We start from the raw sequence: 22926 nt of genomic DNA on the forward strand, positions 1-22926 counted from the left end.
TCACTAGATTGGCTCACTCAGAACAGGATAAATGCATCAAAGCCAACTGAACTCCATTACCAAAATTAAAATAAATGTGCTGTCATATGTAGAACTTACATATAAAACATATGACCTAATCTTCTGAAAAATGCCAGATTGGAACTCCCTGTTCGAATCATGTAAGTTTGCCACATCTTAACTGGAATCAAAACTAGTCAAAACCAGCAAGTGCTGAAAATAACAATGATGTTTGAATATTTTGCTGTTCAGCATGGGAACAGGCACGCTTAGTAAAATAAACAGTGAGATAATCCCGTTGTGAACATAACCATTTACTTCTATGCAAGCCTTCAGATGTACCACTCCCCGCAACAGCAATGTTTAAATAGAGAATATCCCTAATTGACTTGGTCCTGTCTCCTGATGGGCAGTGTGAGTTATAGTTCTCCCTTTGAATTTGAGGCATTGGGAAAGGGACAAGAGGCTCTTTACCGAGGGTCAGAATCCAATGTAGTATGTTGAATGAAATCAGCAACAGTCAGTTAAAAGGCATGGTATGTGAGGTTTCAGTGCGATGCAGAAAGGGCCAAGGATAGGTTGGCGTTTAAGAAGGAACTGCAGATGCTGGAAAATCAAAGGTACACAAAAATGCTGGAGAAACTCAGCGGGTGCAGCAGCATCTATGGAGCGAAGGAGATAGGCAACGTTTCGAGCTGAAACCCTTCAGATAATTCCATATATAGAAGAAAGACACAAAGTGCTGGAATAACCCAGTAGGTTAGGCAGCATCTTTGGAGAAAAAGGAATGCTGACGTTTTGGATCAGAACCCTTCTTCAGACTGGCTCCATATATAAGAAGATAGACACAAAATGCTGGAATAACTCATTGGCTCTGGAGAAAATAAAGAACTCTGAAGAAGGATCTTGACCCGAAACATCACCTATTCTTTTTCTCCAGATGTATGTTCTCATTTCTTAGTTGTAATGACCTAACAAATGGAGACTGGAAATCTGCAGGGAGATGCATATCACGGCACACCTCCCTACCTTCCCCTACTACATTATCAACACTGAAACTATGAGACACCCAAGAGACTACGGATGCTGGAATCCTGCACAAAAACTAAAGTTCTGGGGGAACTCAGTTAGCCCGACAGCATCCATGGAGGGAAAAGGACAGGGACATTTTCAGGTCATGACTGTTCTTCACATTGATGGAGTAGAGGGGAGAAAGCTGGTAAAGAGGAGAGAGGGGAAGGGGTGAGGCAAGCGCTGGTAAGTGATAAAGTGGATTCGGATGAGGAGGGGTGATGTGTGGAGACCGTAATCAAGGCTAGAGCTGAAGTGGGGACAAAAGAGTGGGTGACTAAAAACTACTAAAGAAAGAATATGGGGAGTGAAATGTGGAACCAGAACCAAGGATAATGGCTGGTGGGCTATCCAGTGGAGCAAGGCGTGCTGTTCTTCCAATCTGCAGTGGCCTCACTAGCAGTGAAGGAGGCTGATCACAGACAGGTTCATATGGGAATGGGAAGAGAAATTAAAATGGTTGGCAATCGGAATTTCCTACAGGCCATCGTGGATGGATGGCAAATGCTCAGTGGAGCAGTTATCTAGTCTATGCTTGTTCTTGCCGATGTAGAGGAGATCATATCGAGAGCACCGAATGCAATCGATGAAGTTGGAGGGGGTGCAAGGAAGCCTCTGTCTCACCTGGAGGCGCTGTTTAAGTGTGTAAGAAGAAACTGCCGATGCAGGTTTAAACCGAAGATAGACACAAAATGCTGGAGTAACTTAGCAGGACGGGCAGCATCTCTGGAGAGAAGGAATGGGTGATGTTTCATGTTGCGACCCTTCTTCAGAGTTGCTGGAGGTGAGGGAGGAAGGGGTGTAGAGACAGGACATTTCTTGCAGTCGCAGTGGAATGCGACAGGGGAGGGGGAAGGGGTGATTATGGGAATAGTGAACAAACCAAGTAGTCATGCTAGAGGAAAGGTCTATTTCCTCCATCTGAAATAAGTCATTTGAGCATTCATGTCAACGACAATGAAACAGTGCCAAAGGGAGAAAACATGGCTCTCCTATTCTCTCATCGCCTGATGTGGTTTATTCATGAGACATGTGGAAATGGCTGGGGCCATTCAATGTCGGTGGCAAGTGAGGGTCTGAAAAGAGACCAGCTGGAAATGTACATTAGATCATCACCAAATGCCGTCTCTCCATGAGACAAAACATTTGGTTGTATCCTTTAACCCGCCTTCAAGCCGCGTGCGCGGTGCGGACTTTAACATCAGGAGCTGCGATCCTTTGCCGAGGGTCGCCAGCGGAGCTCCGACCGTGGGGCCTGTGGACTTTAACACCGTGAAGCCGCGGTCTCCAGTAAGAAGAAGCCGCAGAGTGTTCCAATCCGTCCCGATGCCGGAGTTTTGATCGGACCGTCGGTAGCGGCAAGTGCAGAGGGTTCAAAGGCCCCGACCATGGGTGAGCAAAGGATGAAGATGGCTAAACTTTATTGCCTTCCATCACATTGAGAAATGCGGATTCCACTGTGGTGGATGTTTATGTTAAACTTTATTTTATGTGGCTGTGTGCATATTGTTGCTTTTCACTTAGTATGGCTGTAAGGTAACTCAAATTTCACTGGACCTTAATTGGTTAAGTGACAATAAACACGAACTAGAAATTGCAAATCTCATTGCCAGCTCCATTTCTCTTCTGTGGTGCACCGTTGTGCTATTAAGGTACTTATAGATGCAAAGCATTAACATTTTGCCCATATTTAAATTCTAAATATCTGATGTAGAATTCTTCTTATTTTCTCGTAATTCTAGGAAGAAGAAACAAATTTCATTTGCATTAGTCTCTTAAGGGGAATTGAGATGCAGAGGACATACATTTAAGTTGAGTGGGGGGGAAAGATTTAATAGGAACCTGAGGGGTAACTTTAACACACAAAGGGTGGTGGGTGTATGGAACGAGCTGACAAAGGAGGTGCTGAGGCAGGGACAATCGCAACATTTAAGAAACATTTAGGCAGGTACATGGATAGGACAGGTTTGGAGGGTGTGCTAAAAGCGGGCAGGTGGGACTAGTGTAGCTGGGACATGATGGCATGTTGGGCCGATGGGCCTGTTTCCACACTGTAAGACTCTATGACCAGAGGGTATTATAGGTCAAGGGTTTAACATCATGAGGAAGTATAATTTTGTCTTCATCCATGCATCCAGCTTGACCGATCCAGTCACACCTACTTGGGGATGTCAGAACAGAAGCTTTAACTGCAGGATCTGTAGCTCCATGCTGTGTCCAGTTGTGCTGTCTGCTTGAGAGTGACCTGCACTTAATTTACCTCACATTCTGTGGCAGTCAGAGTCACTACAGCCCTGCACTTCAATGCCTTGGCTTTATTCCAAATGTCCACAGGAGACATCAGTGGTGTCAGACAAAATGCAACTACAGAAATGTGGAACCTGTTTGAGGCTGTTCTGACCTTGCCACTCATTCTCAGCATAGTCTTTATGTTACAAGTGTCCCTGGCAACACACTTCTGGCCTACCGTCCTGGAGCATCTACCCTCTGTCAATGGCAGATTGTCGAGCCTTGTGTCAGACAAGTTAGCATAATTTCTTAAAAAGTGCAAAAATACCGAGGGTGAAATATTTAGTGGATGCTAACAACTCTTGCATTACCTTTGACAGTAACGGTGGAAACAACAGGAACAGAGGGTACAAAATGCATTAAATACAACACTCATAACCATTTTAACCAATGTGCAGCAAACTTAACTGCAGAAGGAGCAGTATTGAACTTCAATGATTCAATAATGATTTAATGATACTTTATTGTCACATACAGTATATCTAGGTAGAGTGAAATGCATTGTTTTGTGTACAACGCAGTAAAATCACGTAGCAGACCTCACCTGGTAGTACACAAGCTCCAGCAAATGTTTGGTGCTGACAATGTTACAAAACATCACCGAATAATGCTATCTACTGCCTGCCGCTGTACGTGGCAGCATTCCCTAGGTTCCCCTTCGTCCTCGGCAATTCATTCATTTTAAAGAATGAATATGACAAATTCATGAAGAATGAAAATGACAAATATGAATATGACAAACATAATTACTAGAATCTATATTTGATATAAATACATCGATGGATGCTCCCGAACATATCATCAGTGATGTAACCTGGGGTCATTGGGTGTTTTGGGTCTTTCAACATCAGACACCCTCACCCAGGCGACCCAGCCGTGGTTGATCAGACCACGACTTGTGTTCAGGTGGCATTCGTTCCTCCCCATGGACCTCCTCTCCTGACCCAGAGCCATCTTGAGGCCTTCTCCGCTGCCTCTGTGGTGTTCTTGATGGCTCTTCTCCTCGCCACTCCGTTGATGCCCAGTGCACTCAAGGCTTTGTAGAGCCATTGCCCTGCAAAACTTCTGCAGCCAACCTCGATGGGCATACACCTTGCCTTCCAGCCCTGTTTGCGCAGTCTATGACCAGCTCTTCATACTTGGCCATCTTCCTCTCGTGGGCCTCCTCCAGACGGTCCTCCCACGGCACTGTCAGTTCCAACAAGACGATGTTTTTGATCGCCTCTGAGAATTTTTTTTTTAAATACTAGAAATTATAAATATTTCGAGAGAGAACATATTTAGGGGGCCACAAATTTATAATGGTAAGTAGATCACTAGACTTGGATAAAGTGTATCCCTGACACCTAAAAAAAATGCGATCAAACAGCTCTGATGGTCATCCTCCAATTTGCTTTGGCTACAGATACCATGTCGGAAGACTAGAAGACTGTGAACGTGGTGCCATTGTATTGAAAGGAAAGGGGTAACTAAGCAATTATCATCAGTAGTTGGCAGATGATTGGAAACATTTTGAAGATAGCATAAATCAATAACTAGAGGGAGACATAATCATGTATATGATATGGATATGTTAAGGGAAAGTTTTGCTTCATTTCTACAATTAGATTTTCTTAGTGGTAACTAGGAGTGCCAATGAGGGTATCACACTTGATGCAGGGTATATGGATTTCAGCAAAGCCCCACCAGAAAATAAAAACTTATGGGATACAAAGTTTGATTAAAAATTAACTCTGTCAAATATAGCAAAAGGTAATAGTTGATGAGTGTTTTTTTTTGTCACGAGGGAGATATATTCAGTACACTTCCACTGGGCAGAATACTAGGTTCCCATTTTGTTTTCAATGTGTATGAATAATTTGTAATTTCATGCACGGACAATGAGTAGGCAGTTTGAAAGCAATGTGGAAGTTGATAGTGTGACTGACATAAAAGGTGGGCAAAATGGCAAATGGAAATCAATCCAAAGAAATGCGAAGCAACATATTTGGCAAGGACAAACATGGCAAAGGAAAATGCAATAAATCATACGATACTAAGAAGTATAAATATTCAAAGGGATCTCAAGTGCATGTCCATAAATTCCTGAAGGTAACAAAATAGATTGATGAGATGGTGAAGAACAATGGGGATATTTGCCTTTCATGGATAAAGCACACATGAGCGACAAGGTAAACAGAAGGATGTGTTCTCCTTAAAGGAAAAGGTCAATAACTAGAGGAGGTAGACTTACTTGATGGAATGGCTAAAGGGGGTTTCACAATTGTGTTTTAACCTACATTGCTACGCAATGGACCACATATTAGAATTGCTGCCTCACAGCTCCAGAGACCTGAGTTCGATCCTAACTATTGGTACTGTCTGCGTTGAGTTTCCACGTTCTCCCTGTGATTCCATGGATTTCCTGCAGGTACTGTGGTTTCCCACTTCATCCCAAAGATATGTGGCATGGTAGTTTAATTGCCCCAAGTGTAGATGGGTTATAGAAGCTGGGATGGTGGGGGAGGAGTAAATGAAAATGTGGCGAGATGAAAATTGAAGTTAGCATTAATGGGTTGTTGGTGACCAGCATGTATTTTAGCCTCAGACACATTTGTTATGAATGATGTGGCAGCAGTTTCACAATTTGAAAAACACACTGCAAAGACAGAAGGGTCGAGGGTTTGCCTCCTGCTGTATCTCTCTATGACTCCATGCATTATTGAGTCTAAAATCCACCGCTGGAAAGAATGGTTGGAAGCAGAAACATGTCTTACACTTGCAAAATATCTGGCAATGGACTGAGAGATGGGAAGTGAGCTTAACGTAAATAACTTTTCTTTGGTTAATATTGGACACATTGACCAAAATGGTCTTCTTCAATGGATTAAACTTTAAACAGAAACCACTCCTTCCCCCCTTTTACATTTGCCCCCCTCCCTACATCATCCCGACCCATTCTTCATCCTGAATCACTTTCCTCTGCTCATGCAGAAACATTCCTATTCTACATCTGAAACAAGAGATGATGACTCGGTCCACATGTTCTCTGAGAAACAATATTTTTTCCCTGGACAAAGATTTCTTCAATGACCGGAAAAAGATATAGCCCTTCAACCAGCGTTTCTGGGCTTCTAAAATCTACAGCTACACACAATCTCCCAACTTTGGCAGCAGTGAACCCCCCTCCTGGGCAGATTTAATGAAGACCAGGCCACAGCAATCGATATTTATTTAGTCGGGAAATGAAACAAAATATACATTGCTCTTTTTGCTGAGTGCGGTGAACTGAACAATGTTAGATCACGTTTTTGCCTGGTGTGCTGTGGACATGAATAAACTAAACCTTTTGTCTTTGCAGTGTGTTTTTCAAATTGCAATACTGCTGCCACATAATTCATAACAAATGTGTCTGAGGCCAAAATACATTTCTGACTTCTTCAACCTTCTTCTTCCTTTCCATTCGTTTTGCAGAAGTTGATCTCACTTACTAACCATACGGCAGCACATTGCGTGCTTTGCAATGAGTCAAACCAAAGAATCAACTCTTTTCCCAGCACTTCTGAATCTGAAATACAGACGGAAATGGAAAAAAAAAACCTGAAGGCATTTAAAGGGGAGTCATAAATCTGTTGATCAATCACGATACCTACTAAGAGTGATTTCTGTTGGTTCAGACTGCTGACGTTGAGAAGGTGGCTGTGGCCACCATTCCCTGATCCCAGATCTGGATCAGGACTCTAGGCGGCAAGGAGGCGCAGCGGTAGAGTTGCTGCCTAACAGTACTTGCAGCGCCGGATACCCAGGTTCGATCCTGACTACGGGAACCGTCCGTACGGAGTTTGCACATTCTCCCCGTGACCTCATGAGTTATCTCCGAGATCTTCAGTTTCCTCCCACACTCTGAAGATATACAGTAATGTAGGTAAATTGGCTTGATAAATGTAAAAAATGTCTCTAGTATGTGTAGGAAAGTGTTAATATGCAGCGCCTGTTTCCGCACTGTATCACTAAACTAAACTAAATTAAACTAAACTAAACTTTGGGCCAGAAACCAACCCCAAAGTTGGTGAATAACCTTGTGTGTTCCCGTGAGTGTTTCTTTGCTGGAACATTATCTTTTAATCAACCATGCTTCTCTATCATTCTATTGCTTGAAGCTAAGATTTAACAGCTCTTGCTCAGTGTTGATGCACCAACTCAATTGGATTGCATGTTCTGTTTTTGTTTAGGTGTAATGCAATCCAATTTCTTCACTACAACCCAAGTTATTATTTGTAGTCAAGTATTAATTGTCAGATGCACAAGTCTGGCAAGGAAAAGGTACAATAAAAATTTGCAGCATGAAGAGAAAACAATCAAAAACATAATTATAATAAATCTCTCCATAGCTGTTATAAATAGAAAGATTAAATGAAAACTTACCGTGTGAAGTTGATCTTTATTTTATGAGAAGTTGAAGTGAGGGATTACGTGAAGAATCCGCCAGCCCGCATGCGCATCAATCTTCAGAGCAACTGTATGAAACCATAGATCAATAGAAAGATTAATAACCGCTGAGTTACCGAATGATCTTTATAAGATTCAGGGTTGGGAGTGGAGGGCACATAATCCCTCACTTCAACTTCTCATAAAATAAAGATCAAACTTCAAACGGTAAATTTTCGTTTAATCTTTCTATTCTATTTCGAAGTCACGTGAGTGACTACATGAAGCCTTTAAAGCTATGTGGTTTCATGCAGTAACCCAATCTGTGTGTGAAACACTTAAACAGATAAAACCATAAATGGTAAAAACATGGGTTATTAACACCATGATGCTAACTTGCATACATGGCCATGGCCCTTAATGAGACCACAGTCCCAATTGGGTTTGAGTTAGACAATAACTCATGCAACACTGTTGAGAATTCTATCTGCAATCATCCAGGCATATTCAACCAAAATGTTATAACTTCTGACAGTGCACTATGTAAACCTCCTGCTGTTGCAAGAAGATGGTCAAATGGGAATATCCATTCTGGTGCTAATGAGCCACCAACAATCTCTTGAGAAACTATTAAATAACAATGAAGAAAGTATCCTTCATCTCATAGGTACCAGCAAGCTCAGTGTACCTGTATGCATAATAACACCCCCAATCCCCGATCTGGTGGGTATGCTGTCTACTCCAACTTGTACTCAAGCATGCCCATTTTGCTTTATGAGATTATTCCCATAACAAGCTACCCTCATGTCAGTTTCACCCAGAGACCGAGCCAGAGATTGAGTAAAGGCTGTGTTCTTTGTACTGAAATCAGCAACTTAAAAGATGCGCTCACATTAGGAAAACAGTCGATGAATATCTGCATAATAATTTACTGATATACATTCCACACTACTATGAGTCTAGACTTTTAGAGCGGTCATATAAAAGACACCTTGCATGATGATAGTCAACAATGGGAGAATAACCAATCATTTATTGTCCCACTTATGGTACTATAGAGAACGACAAAGCAGCTCAAGCAGTGTCAATTGTGCTATCACATAATCGCTTCTCTGAGCACAAACTGACCTCCGCTCGGTCCGCAAGAACCTACCTGACCTCCCGGTGGCTCAGCACTTCAACTCCCCCTCCCATTCCCAATCCGACCTCTCTGTCCTGGGTCTCCTCCATTGCCAGAGTGAGCAACACCGGAAATTGGAGGAACAGCACCTCATATTCCGCTTGGGGAGCCTGCATCCGGTTGGCATGAACATTGAATTCTCCCAATTTTGTTAGCCCTTGCTGTCTCCTCCCCTTCCTTAGCCCTCGAGCTGTCTCCTCCCATCTCCCAGCCCTCGGGCTCCTCCTCCTCCTTTTTTCCTTCCTTCTCCCCGCCACCCCCTATCAGTCTGAAGAAGGGTTTCGGCCCGAAACGTTACCTATTTCCTTCGCTCCATAGATGCTGCTGCACCCGCTGAGTTTCTCCAGCATTTTTGTGTACCTACAAAGCTCTGCTACTTCTGTTTGAAAGTAGCTCACATGTCTTCTTCACAAACATCCCATACGATCGTGCAGAGCTAGCTGCACGAGAAAAAGGCTGAGCTAACCATCACTCATGACTTCAAGTAAATAGGAGCTTCTTTCAGCCGCCTTTACCAAGGACACTCTGAATGAGTAGGCATATTTGGCACTATTAAATTTCATGTTGCCTCATCCTTAATATCGTAAGAGGCATCTACTGATAAACCCAAGTCTTATCAGCTACAAAATTTGCGTGTCATCTATAAACTCCATGACACAATGCCCTTTTGATCTGAGTAGGGCAGCATTAGCTTTAGAATCTTTGTAAATAGCCTAGGCCTGAAGACAACCCCTATCTGTGCCCCTTGTGTAGCGATATGGCAAAGTATGCATCTTCAAGATCGACTGAGACCCTAATCCTCTGAATCAGCTAAATTGCTGAAAGACAATTATCCATCTTAAAGTGTGTAACCAAACACATGATCAGACTAGCCAAATCCTGACCTGATTTGGCATGCTCCACTTTGCCACAACCTTGAGAAATATCAGAAATATACCCCTGTTGTTCTTGGGCAGACTATTCATCCTTTGTGAGACATGTCTGTTTCCACTTAGATAACCACCAGTTCCTTTATTGAACGTACGGACAGAAACGTTTGGCTTCTCTTGCCGTGGAAGATGCATTTATCTATGTATTTATTTGTTTGTTTATTTCACTCAAAACATATAATCTGATGACTAGAGCTGAAACACAACATCCAGTTGATGTGGGAATACATAGAAACATAGAAACATAGAAACATAGAAACATAGAAAATAGGTGCAGGAGGAGGCCATTCGGCCCTTCGAGCCAGCACCGCCATTCATTGTGATCATGGCTGATCGTCCTCTATCAATAACCCGTGCCTGCCTTCTCCCCATATCCCTTGACTCCACTAGCACCTAGAACTTTATCTAACTCTCTCTTAAATCTATCCAGCGACTTGGCCTCCACTGCCCTCTGTGGCAGGAAATTCCATAAATTCACAACTCTCTGGGAGAAAATGTTTTTTCTCATCTGAGTCTTAAATGACCTCCCCTTTATTCTAAGACTGTGGCTCCTGGTTCTGGACTCGCCCAACATTGGAAACATTTTTCCTGCATCTAGCTTGTCCAGTCTTTTTATAATATTATATGTTTCTATAAGATACCCCCTCATCCTTCTAAGCTCTAGTGAAAACAATCCTTGTCTTTTCAATCTTTCCTCATATGACAGTCCCGCCATCCCAGGGATCAATCTCGTGAAACTACGCTGCACTGCCTCAATCACAAGTATGTCCTTCCTCAAATTAGGAGACCAAAACTGTACACAATACTCCAGATGTGGTCTCATCAGAGCCCTATACAACTGCAGAAGAACCTCTTTACTCCAATACTAAAATCCTCTTGTTATGAAGGCCAATATTCCATTAGCTTTCTTCACTGCCTGCTGTACCTGTAAGCCAACTTTCAGTGACTGGTGTACAAGGATGCCCAGGTCTCGCTGCACCTCCCCCTTACCTAACCTAACCCCGTTTGAGATAATAATCTGTCCCCTTGTTTTTGCCACCAACGTGGATAACCTCACATTTATCTATATTATGCTGCATCTGCCATGCATCTGCCCACACACTCAACCTGTCCAGGTCACACTGAACCCTCCTAACATCCTCTTCACAGTTCACACTGCCACCCAGCTTTGTGTCATCCGCAAACTTGCTAATGTTGCTCCTAATTCCCTCTACCAAATCATTAATAAATATGGTAAACAGTTACAGCCCCAACACCGAGCCTTGCGGCACTCCACTCGCCACTGCCTGCCATTCTGAAAATGACCAGTTCACTCCTACTCTTTGCTTCCGGTCTGCCAATCAATTTTCTATCCATGTCAACACCCTACCCCCAATACCATGTGCTCTAATTTTAGTCACCAGTCTCCCTTGCGGGGCCTTATCAAAGGCTTTCTGAAAGTCTAGATACACTACATCCACTGGCACCCCTTCATCCATTTTACTTGTCACATCCTCAAAAAAATCCAGAAGATTAGTCAAGCATGATTTCCCTTTCATAAATCCATGTTGACTTGGACTAATTCTTTTACTGCTATCCAAATGTCCCATTGTTACCTCTTTAATAATTGACTCCAGCATCTTTCCCACCACCGGTCAAGCTAACTGCTCTGTAATTCCCCGTTTTCTCTCTCGCTCCTTTCTTGAAAAGTGGGATAACATTAGCTATCCTCCATTCCACAGGAACTGATCCTGAATCTATTGGACATTGGAAAATGATCACCAATGCGTCCACTATTTCTAGAGCCACCTCCCTGAGGACCCTGGGATGCAGACCATCAGGCCCAGGGGATTTATCATCCTTCAGTCCCATTAGCCTAATCATTACTATTTCGAGCCTAATGAAAATATCCTTCCGTTCTTCCACCCCCTCTGTCCTCCAGTACATCCGTGAGATTGTCTGTGTCTTCCTTAGTGAAGACAGATCTGAAGTACCCATTCAACTCTTCTGCCATTTCCTTGTTGCCCATAATAATTTCACCCGTGTCTGCCTTCAAGGGACCCACATTTGACTTTGCAACTCTTTTTCCCTTAACATATCTAAAGAAGCCTTTACTGTCCTTCATTATATTCCTGGCCAGCTTCCCTTCGTACTTTATCTTTTCAGCCCGTATTGCCCGTTTTGAGTTCCTTGTTAACTCTTGACTGTCAGTCACCACGAATCCTTAGCCTTCTTCCTCAGAGTGGAAAATAGCATAATGCAAGCCTGAACCAGGAGTTGCTCCGCAGTCCTCTGACTAAAACCACCTGTCTCAGGCTCAACACTCTCTTTTCGACCAGCCACTCAATCCGGTATACTGGTATTGAGAGTCTACAGATTATTATATATATACATTTTCTATTAACAACATGAACCTGCACAATTATCTGTAATGGTTTTCTACAACATCTTTGTACTTCCTGATACATATCACCTTGCTAAAGGAGATCAGACATCCGCTTAAATTACATTTTGTACAAAGGCCACTATACTGGAAGGGTAAAGAGTGCTGTGCACATCAGCCTGACAAAAAACCTGTGAGATCATAAAATATCTTTCATCATTGCACCAATACATGACGATTTACAGCTAGAGGAGACCAACACAGCCGTCTCCAGCCAGACACCTTGTGCAGGCTCCTTCATTCCAATGACCTTCTTCATGGTAGGTGACCTGGACTTGGATGGCCCTTTGAATGAATAGTACTATCACCCTCTCCCTTGCTGCTTCACTTTTCCAAACAGCCGGAGTGTGAGTTTCTGCAGTTTAGCTGCCTTTGGGAGTGCGTGGCTTTATGGCTGATATTCTGCTCTGCATGCCTCACATGACAAGCAAAATTAGGTCAAGTCCTGCTGGGAACTGTGTGGGTCCTCTTTCAGTACTTGCTTTGTGTGTGTAAACAACTCTAACAACTTTTAAAATTGGATGTTGGCCAGTTTTGTGAATCACCTGATTGGATGCTAATGTCAAACATAGCCGCATTTTAGCACAACAAATCGGTGCTTAACCTTTCGGAGCTTTTGATTCAACTTAAACTCCAGGGAACATAAGCATTGAATCCAGGCTGACACAGTCAGAGCTGCTGTGTATTGGATGTAATATTATTGCAAGACCACGTCTCCCATGGCTGAACCAAATCAATGGCATAAAATCAGGGGAATTCTGGCCATCATTTATCCAAGATTTGTCAAAGACCACTATGGGTATTGCCATTGGTTTATTAATGACATGTGTACCGAGATACAGTGAAAAGTTTGGTCTGTGTCCTCTCCAGGAATATCACACCATACATGAGTACAATCAAGCCTTGCACAAGCTCATGAAGTGGTTCAAAGTAACTAGAATGTAGAATATAGTTTTACAGCAATAGAGAAAATGCAGGTACAAATATTGAATTATTTCATTAGTGATTACAGAACCAAATTCATTACAAGATTGGAAGAGGCAATGCAAAGGATCTAGACCCCAGGCAATACAGAAAATATAGACCCAAAAGAAGCACAAACTTGCACATACTATTTGGTCAGTGCTGCATATGGGAGCTGGTTGGTTGCTAAATTCTCTCCATCATTTGGGTGCAGAGTGTCATTCCTACCTCACAGTTCCAGGAGTTGCTTGGGCCACAGCCATTGTTAGCACATTCTCCCTGTGACATTCACCCCGCAGGTGTTGGCTGCAAACTGCCCCATGTGGATGGAGTCAGGAAATTGAAAATGGTGAGAGGGAGGAAGTTGATGTGGACACAAGAAGAAAAATGGGATTTGGTCAGATGATTGTTATAGATATGGACGGTCGAAGCATCTGTTTCTGTACTCTACAACTTTATGGCTATATTACTTTGAAGCTTATCTGCACTGGCATGTGGATGCATGATATCCCATGCTTTCACTGTAAAACCTCTGTGTCCTGACCTAACATCAAAAGAGCAACTAATTTAATCATTTTCATTTTGGGATCTCCAGAAGTTGTAACGGTGCTGTGTAAATGTAAATCTATGTTTAAGTGTATGTTGTAAATGTTAGCATGAGTACATGAGACAGTAGCCACCCACAGTGTTACTTATTTAAGGACCTGAACCAAGGTGGTCTTTATCTCGTGGCATGTTGTGAGGTGGGGTTCTTCAGCCTCTACCTCTGCACAATGCTAGGTACAGAATCTCCCTTATCTCCACCTTGTCTCCTAAAGGGCCTGTCCCGCTTACGCTTCCTTGGCTCGCAAATTACGTGACCTCGTGGTCGCTTGAGGCGTACGAGCATAGTATGGCCGCGCGGGGCCGGTCCCACTTAGAAGCGCCGAGGGGTATGGAGTTGTGCGGGGCCATTCCCGACATCGCGCGGGGCTCCGAAATTCTTGCATTGAACAAAATCATCGCGCGCCAATGGCCTGTCGTGGAACTGACGGCCAAAGTGGGACAGGCCCAAGACCCTGGCATGACACAACGTCTCACCTCCAACAGAAGCAGGCAAACGATCGCTGAACTCGGCCTGGGGCTCACGGCCGTTGCGGTCCGGATCCGCCCCCACTTCTACTCCCAGAGCGGGGCCAAGAAATTTGAAGATAGACACAAAATGCAGGAGTAACTCAGTGGGTCCGGCAGCATCTCAGGAGAGAGGCAATGGGTGACGTTTTGGGTCAAGACCCTTCTTTTCAGACTGAAGAAGAGTCTCGACACGAAACGTCACCCATTCCTTCTCTCCAGAGATGCCGCCGGTCCCGCTGAGTTACTCCAGCTTTGTGTCCATCTTCAAATGACATCACGTGCTCCAGACGGCTGTGCGTACGCATGTAATCGCGCCCGACCTTCGTGGGACCGTCTTGACTCAACGCAACCGCGCGGTCGCGTAATTTGCTTGCCAAGGACACGTAAGTGGGACAGGCCCTTTCTAAGATTCTAAGGGCAGGAACACTTACACAATTAATCCATAAGGACCTGTGCATGTTTCAGCTCGACCGCCAGAGACCCAGGTTTGATCCAGACTACTGGTGCTGTATGTTCTCCCTGTGAAACCATGGCTTTTCTCCATGTGCTCCAGTTTCATTCCAAAGATGTACATGTTTGTAGGTTAATTGACTTCTGTAAATCGTCCCTCATGTATAGGATAGAACTAGTGTAGGGGTATAGACTGGGTAGGCTGAAGGGCCTGTTTCCATGTTGTGTCTCTAAACTAAAACTAATGCCTGCGTTCGAGTACCTGGACTGGAAGCCGCATTGTTCTGAGCTGGGGGACACAAACAGCACAGCCGGCACTTGAGCCAGAAAACAATCCACCTCACACTAATAGCCCCCAGCTCCATCAAAGACATCAATAAATTGCAGACAAATGTGGACGCAGCCCAGACCATCACATAAACCAAGCCTTCCATTGACTCCGTTTGCAGCTCATGCTGCCTCAGCGTAATCAAGGACAAGTCACACCCTGGCCAATCCCTCTTCTCCCCTCTCCCATCGACCAAAGGTATAGAAGTGTGAAAATACACATCTCCAGATTCAGGGACAGTTTCTTCTCAGCTGTTATCAGACAACTGAACCATCCTACCACAACTAGAGAGTAGTCCTGGAGTATAATCTACCTAATTGGAGGCCCTCAGACTATCTCTATTTTAGATCAGTACTGGCTTTATCTTGCACTAAACGTTATTCACATTATTCCTATTGTGGCGGCTCCTAAGGGTCGTCCCATTATACTGCCGAACCCTTCGGCACAGGAGTGGTGCAGTCCGGAGGCGGTCCTTAGCCGGAGGGTATAAAAGGCAGGGTTTGGGTGCCATCTTCCCCTGGTTTCGTCTTCCCCTGAACCGGGAGGAAATAAAGTAAAGTGCTTCTCAAACTGCGGACTACTTGCCTCATTTTGAGACCCACGCACTACATTGGTGACCCCCGACGCTCCATTGGCATCATGATGGAGACTGAACAAAGCCCTACCTCCACACACGCCAGCCCGACACTGTCTCTGGACGCGGTCTCCGTGAAACTGCCCAGCTTCTGGACCACACGGCCGCTCATCTGGTTCCAGCAGGTGGAGGCCCAGTTCAACCTGCGGGGCATCACGGTTGATGCCACCCGCTTCTATTACCTGGTGGGAGCCCTCGACCAGGATGCGGTGGAAGAAGTATCGGACTTCCTCGCAGCCCCCCCGGACAATGATAAATATCTCGGCCTGAAACAGCTCCTGCTCCAAATTTACGGACTAAGTAGGATGGAGCGGGCAGGTAGGATCCTGCATATGGGTGGCCTGGGCGTCCGGCGGCCATCTACCCTCCTAAAGGAAATGGTGGCGTTATTAGACGGGCACACGCCGTGCCTGTTGTTCGTGTTCGTGTACCTGGACGACATCCTGGTGGCCAGCCGCTCGCAGCAGGAACACTGCGCTCACCTTCAACAGCTCTGTCAGCGGCTCAGCGAGCATGGTTTGGCCATCAACCTGGACAAGTGCCGTTTTGGGGTCAACAAAATTGACTTTCTCGGCCACCGCGTGACTGCGCAAGGCGCGGTTCCCCTACCTGACAGGGTTGACGCCGTCCGTCGGTTTCCCCGCCCACGCACGGTGCGTGGCCTGCAGGAATTTGTCGGCATGGTGGCATTCTACCATCGTTTCGTGCCATCCGCGGCCCACATCATGCGGCCCCTGTATCAACTTCTGGCGGGTGGGCAGCAGAAGAGCGTTGAGTGGACCCACGAGGCGGAGGCAGCTTTCGACGGCGCGAAGGAGGCCCTTGCTCGGGCCGTGCTGCTGGTGCACCCGCGGGAAGATGCCCCGACTGCTCTCACTGTGGATGCCTCGGAGTCGGCAGTTGGTGCTGTACTGGAGCAGCTGACTGGCGGAGTTTGGCGGCCTCTGGCCTTCTTCAGTCGGCACCTCAACCGCGCGCAGACCAAGTACAGCGCGTTCGATCGTGAGCTCCTGGCTCTGTACCTGGCTGTGCGCCATTTTCGTTACTTCCTGGAGGGCCGCCCGTTCACCGCCTACACCGACCATAAGCCGCTCACTTTCGCCCTGCAGAAGGTTTCCGACCCCTGGTCCACACGTCAGCAGCGGCAGTTAGCTTACATCTCCGAGTACACCACAGCCATCCGCTACGTCAAGGGGAAAGAGAACCGGGTGGCCGACGCATTGTCCCGCCCTGCTATAAATGCCGTGTTCGAGGTGGCGCCCGGATTGGACTATTCTGCTCTGGCGGCGGCACAGCTCACGGACGGCGAGGTGCCCACCTACCGGACTGCCATCTCCGGACTCCGTCTTGAGGATGTCCCTCTCGGTCCTGGGGGTATGACAATCCTGTGCGATGTGTCGTCCGGTCAGCCGCGCCCCATCGTCCCTGCCACCAGGCGCCGGAGAGTGTTCGAGGTCATCCACTGACTGGCTCACCCATCAATCCGGGCGACAACGGCACTGGTGGCAGCTCGCTTCATGTGGCACGGTCTGCGCAAGCAAGTTGCCCATTGGGCTCGCACCTGCATCCCGTGCCAGACAGCAAAGATCCAGCGCCATGTCCGCGCACCTCTCCAGGAGTTCGGTCTACCTCACCGGCGGTTCGACCATCTCCACGTGGACATTGTGGGGCCCCTTCCACCGTCCCGGGGCATCACCCACCTTTTGACCATGGTGGACCGCTTCACGCGGTGGCCGGAGGCCATTCCGTTGGCTGACACCTCATCGGCTTCGTGTGCTCGTGCGTTGTCCGCGCACTGGATTGCTCGCTTCGGGGTGCCGGCGCACATCTCCTCCGACCGGGGGCCACAGTTCACCTCCGAGCTGTGGTCAGCCATGGCTCGCTTGCTGGGGGTGCAGCTGCACCACACCACGGCTTACCACCCGCAGGCTAACGGTCTGGTGGAGAGGTTCCACCGGCAGCTGAAGGCGGCATTGAAGGCATGGCTCACCGGCCCGGACTGGATGGACGAGTTGCCGTGGGTCATGCTGGGCATCCGGACCACTCCCAAAGAGGACTTGGCCTCATCATCGGCGGAGCTGGTGTACGGGTCGACACTCACAGTGCCCGGGGAGTTCGTGCCGTCGGCGCCGGAGCAGCAGGAAACGCCCTCCTCCACCCTTCAACGCCTTCGCGAGCGAGTTGGCAGGCTCGCACCCGTCCCGACATCCCGCCATGGGACATTTCTCCCACACGTGTCAATGGCCCTCACGGACTGCCCATACGTCTTCCTGCGCCGTGATGCCCACCGGACGCCACTTCAGAGGCCGTACGAGGGCCCGTTCCGGGTGCTGGAACACGGGCAGTCGACTTTTGTCCTGGACATGGGGGGCCGGCCAGAGGCCGTGTCGATTGACCGTTTAAAGCCGGCGCACCTGGACATTGACCAGCCGGTGCTGGTTGCTCAACCTCGGCCCCGAGGGCGTCCCCCCTCACGACTCCCTCCACCTGTCACTTCATCTGTCCTCCCGCCGGCCCCTCGACCTGTCCCTCCACCTACGCCCCCGCAAGCCCCGGGATCTGCTGACTTCCGCACGCGGGCCGGCCGGGTCGTGCGCCCGCCGGTGCGTTTTGTGCCTCTGGTTCTGGGGGGGGGTCCTGTGGCGGCTCCTAAGGGTCGTCCCATTATACTGCCGAACCCCTCGGCACAGGAGTGGTGCAGTCCGGAGGCGGTCCTTAGCCGGAGGGTACAAAAGGCAGGGTATTGGGTGCCATCTTCCCCTGGTTTCGTCTTCCCCTGAACCGGGAGGAAATAAAGTAAAGTGCTTCTCAAACTGCGGACTACTTGCCTCATTTTGAGACCCACGCACTACACTATTATCGTATCTGAACACTGTGGATGGCCCGATTGTAATCATGTATTGTCTTTCAGCTGACTGGTTAGCATGCAACAAAAGCTATTCGTTGTATCTCAGTACACGTGACAATAAATTAAACTAGCCTTCTGGACATGTGAAGATTGAATGCTCCCGTTCAGGATTGGGAAGAAAGGTCACCGGTGAAACTGACTTGCAATCCACACTCCCCTCTTGAGCAAAGCATGTCCTATAGATGACAAGATGTGCATCCTTCACGTGAGTATTGAATGAGCACAGTGCTGTGCTGAATTACATCATCTGGTTGGTATAATGGAATGATCTATTTTGATACAGTGGGCACTTTCCAGTGTAAATACCAGAGACTGGCTGGTATATATTGATCAGACAAATACTGGCAGCACAGAGGATGTTGGATCAAGTGCTGTTTAAGCTGTTGTAGCGCTAACTTGGAAATATATTTGCATTCCAGTTGTACCTCCCTGTCTGTCACTAATTCTTTCAGTCATGCAGAATTGCTGGTCGAGGAAGAATTCTGACAGATTTCGATGCACCTGTTATGCTTCAACAAATCTCTGTAACTAATGGATCATTTTTCAAATGATTTGTTAAAGTCTACTTCAGCCTCATTCAACAGTAGATTTTTCCTGAGTATATATGTTCCATTTTGTTTAGAGGTACAACATGGAAACAGGCCCTTCGGCCCACCAAGCCCATGCTGACTATTGATCAACTGCTGTCCATCTTTCTCATTCACTTCCGACACAATACGGGCAATTTTTAGACAAACTCCCCTGTCTTTGGGATGTGGGAGGAACCGGATCACCTGGAGGAAATCCACGTGGTCACAGGGAGAACATGCAAGCTCCACACAGACAACACCCAAGGTCAGGATCAAATCTGGATCTGTGGCACTGTGAGGCAACAGCTCTACCATCTGTGCCACTGTGCTACCTACATGGCCTGAAACTAAACTGCTAAATAAATGCAAACAACATAACTTTCCAGGTTGTTACATAGACAATTAAATTAATCGGGGGAGATGGTAATTACTCTTAGTGGAACTCAACACACAAGGGCAAAGTTAAACTCAGAATTAAATTAATTAATTGACTAAGCATAAAAATGTAATCTTTGCATATTTTGCAGCAGTGTATGTCAGGCTTGGCATACAAGTGTAGAAAACAGAACATCCTAGTAATTACTGCAGCATTTGCAGCAAGTCTGGAGAGTGAAACAGAGTTTCAAGTTTGGATGAAAAGATAGACACAAAGTACTGAAGTAATTCAGCAGGTCAGGCAGCATCTCTGGAGAAAATGTATGGGTTTCGTTTCGGGTTGGGACCAGAAGTGTATATCACTGTGTCATCCACTCTGGTGGTTCTGATCTTCTTGTGGGACAAAGTGTATCCAGGGTTTGTAATGGAGGACTCAGGACAGTAAGTGTATGCTATGATTCCCAGTGGTTGCCTTAACACATCTGTGGGTCATCTCTCCCATCTTAAACACCAGAGTCTAGCTCTTTTGTGAGGAAGATTTTTCAAAGTTGACTAGGTTGGAAGCTACTTGGCCATGTCTGAAAATGATCCTTGATGTTCATTCCAGGGAGCCCTGCTAGATTTATTACACCGCTGTTTCAATGTAGTGGTAAAGATACAACTGAATGGCTTGCCCTGCCATTTAAAAGGATATTATAAATCAGGATGAACACATTATAAATTTGGAAAAGAATGACAAACTTCCTCCCATGGTGAGCAGTATGAGTTTAAACCAGAATCTGTTCATTTGTGCTCATCGTTAACAATGGCTTGCTTATTAAAATAATTCCAGAACATCAACTGAGCTTAATGTAGTGAAAGGAAAGTTTTTTTTTCATAGATGAAATGAATGTATGTTCGTTCTCTTAAATAATCACAAGGCACTGCTCTAAAGAAACAGAGGTTATCGCTAATATCACCCAATGATCATCCTTAAACTATTATCAGGACAACATGGGTTATTTGGACATAATCTGTCTGCTGTATGTGGGGGCTTCCTGAAAACTAACTAGCTGGTAGTTTTTCTTCATTAATACTGTGGTTTGCCTGGTGAAAATCAGATTGAAATAATCTGAAGTTAAAGGACACACTACTTAAAAGCAAATATTTATTTTGGCTGACTGGCAGAGTCACAGACAACGTACTTGTTTCCTCACCTGAGTTCTTAAATATGAGAACTGAAATCCATCGCTGAGCAAGAGGCCGCTTGAGATTTTCTATGTTGACCCAGAGAGTGCATGGAATCAGCTAAAGGTCACCTACTCCGAAAGAAGCAGATGGTGCTGGTGACACTTGAGATTTATTTTAGGCTTATTGGTGCAATCTGCTTAACTTGGAAAGATTTCAGCTGTCTAGTCCTGGAAGCATCCTCTTTATACCCTTCGGGTCTATGAAAGAGCCAAAGAAATCTGGCATATTTCTTCAACTTTGAAAGTTCTCAATGGCTCAACAGTTCTTTACTGTCACATATGCACAGAACAGTGAAAATCTTTTGCACAACCCACAAATGCACTGTCAGCATATTTTAGCACAGTTTACAAAGTCCAAGTCCAGTCCACAATGTTGGAAGTACTGGAGCGCCCCTGATCCAGGTAAGCCCCAGGCTGCTGCAGGCCCATGACCCGACGTCCCTCTCCTCGCCCGACCTCCTCTGTGTCCCAAGGGGGCAGCTCCGGCAGCCGACCTTGCAGGCGCTGGAGGTAATGCCATGGTCCCACTCCCACCGGCCTATTCCACATGTCCATCATCGCCAGCGGCTCTTTCCTCGATTCTCCAGTCTGCTACCTCAGTCCCGTTCCCCAATAATAAATCATACGCTTGTCTTTCGCAAAACTCACTGGATCTATATACAATGTGACAAGGCAAGAAAGAATATGATTGAGACTCTATCCAAAGGTATACTTCACCATTCACCCTTGGTTTTTTTCATTGTGATCTGAGCTTCTACACAGGCCTTCATCCTAGATTTATTGAGGGGGTATCCAGCATGTGTGGAACTGGCTGAATACATTCTCCAGCAGATTTAACCACATCTTTGGTAGTAGTGATCCATGTTCCTTTGATCCCATCCACTTTCAAGTCAGAGTCACTGCAAAGTGAGCAAAGTAGGAATCCTCTCTTGTTTACTTCTCGCTTAAAGCCCAGAGTGGTCTTGCCATCCTTTTGTTTTGGATGAGATTATTTAATGATGAGAGTAATGAAACATGAAACTGGAATTCATCTATAAAACAACCCTGTCTCCATTATAATTGACCATAGACACAAAATGCTGGAGTAACTCAGCAGCATCTCTGGAGAAAAAGGAATAGGTGATGTTTCGGGTTGAGATCCTTTATCAGACTGATCAGCCTTGACCTGAAACATCACCTACTTTTCTCCAGAGATGCTGCCTGACCCGCTGAGTTACTCCTTTTGTTTTGGATGAGATTTTAACTTCGGTGAAGATAGACACAATATATAAATATATCAATTATAATGTGTAGTTCCTTCGATCACATTATAATTGACCCTTGTGATGAGATAGTATACATTTGTCCCTAAAGACATATGTTTTGCTGGAGTGAGGTGGGTAAATCAATCTCTTGGAAAACCAAAAGAACAGGACCAAATCGTTTCGGGTCCACCAATTTTTATCACACTGACAAGAGACAGTGCCTTGACCTGCCACTCCCCTAGCTGGGGGGAGTTGTGGTGAGGAGAGATGCAGAGCAGGAAGGGAATCTGGAGTTACAATAAGATTCATTTTTCATTTATACTCATGATGATGTCAAGAAAAGTCCCCCAATATGTGATAAATAGATCACTTACTAATCCGTCTATTGATTTAGACCTTGGTTGAAAATCACATCTGTGGCCTTGATTCCAGATTTAGCTGAGACTTCCAGCTATTGCACTAACTAATTTTGTCCCTATAAAGAAATATGTTTACTTTTTTCTCTTCACACTGAGGTGGGTAAATCAAATACTTATAAAAACCATAAGAACAGGACCAAATCGTATCTAAGTCCCATAATAGACAAATTTGGTCAGTTAGACAAGAGACAGTGAGACACAGTGTGGAAAGCCACTTCGGCCTAGAGAGCCTGGGGGGGACCAACGATCGCCCTGTACATTAGCACTATCCTACACACGAGGGACAATTTGCAATTTACAATTTACAGAAGCCAATTAACATACAAACCTGCACATCTTTGGAATGTGGGAGGCAACTGGAGTGCCTGGAGATAACCTACGTGGTGACTGGGAGAA

The sequence above is a fragment of the Leucoraja erinacea genome, chromosome 5 (assembly GCF_028641065.1).
Source record: "Leucoraja erinacea ecotype New England chromosome 5, Leri_hhj_1, whole genome shotgun sequence".
Classification (NCBI taxonomy): domain Eukaryota; kingdom Metazoa; phylum Chordata; class Chondrichthyes; order Rajiformes; family Rajidae; genus Leucoraja; species Leucoraja erinaceus.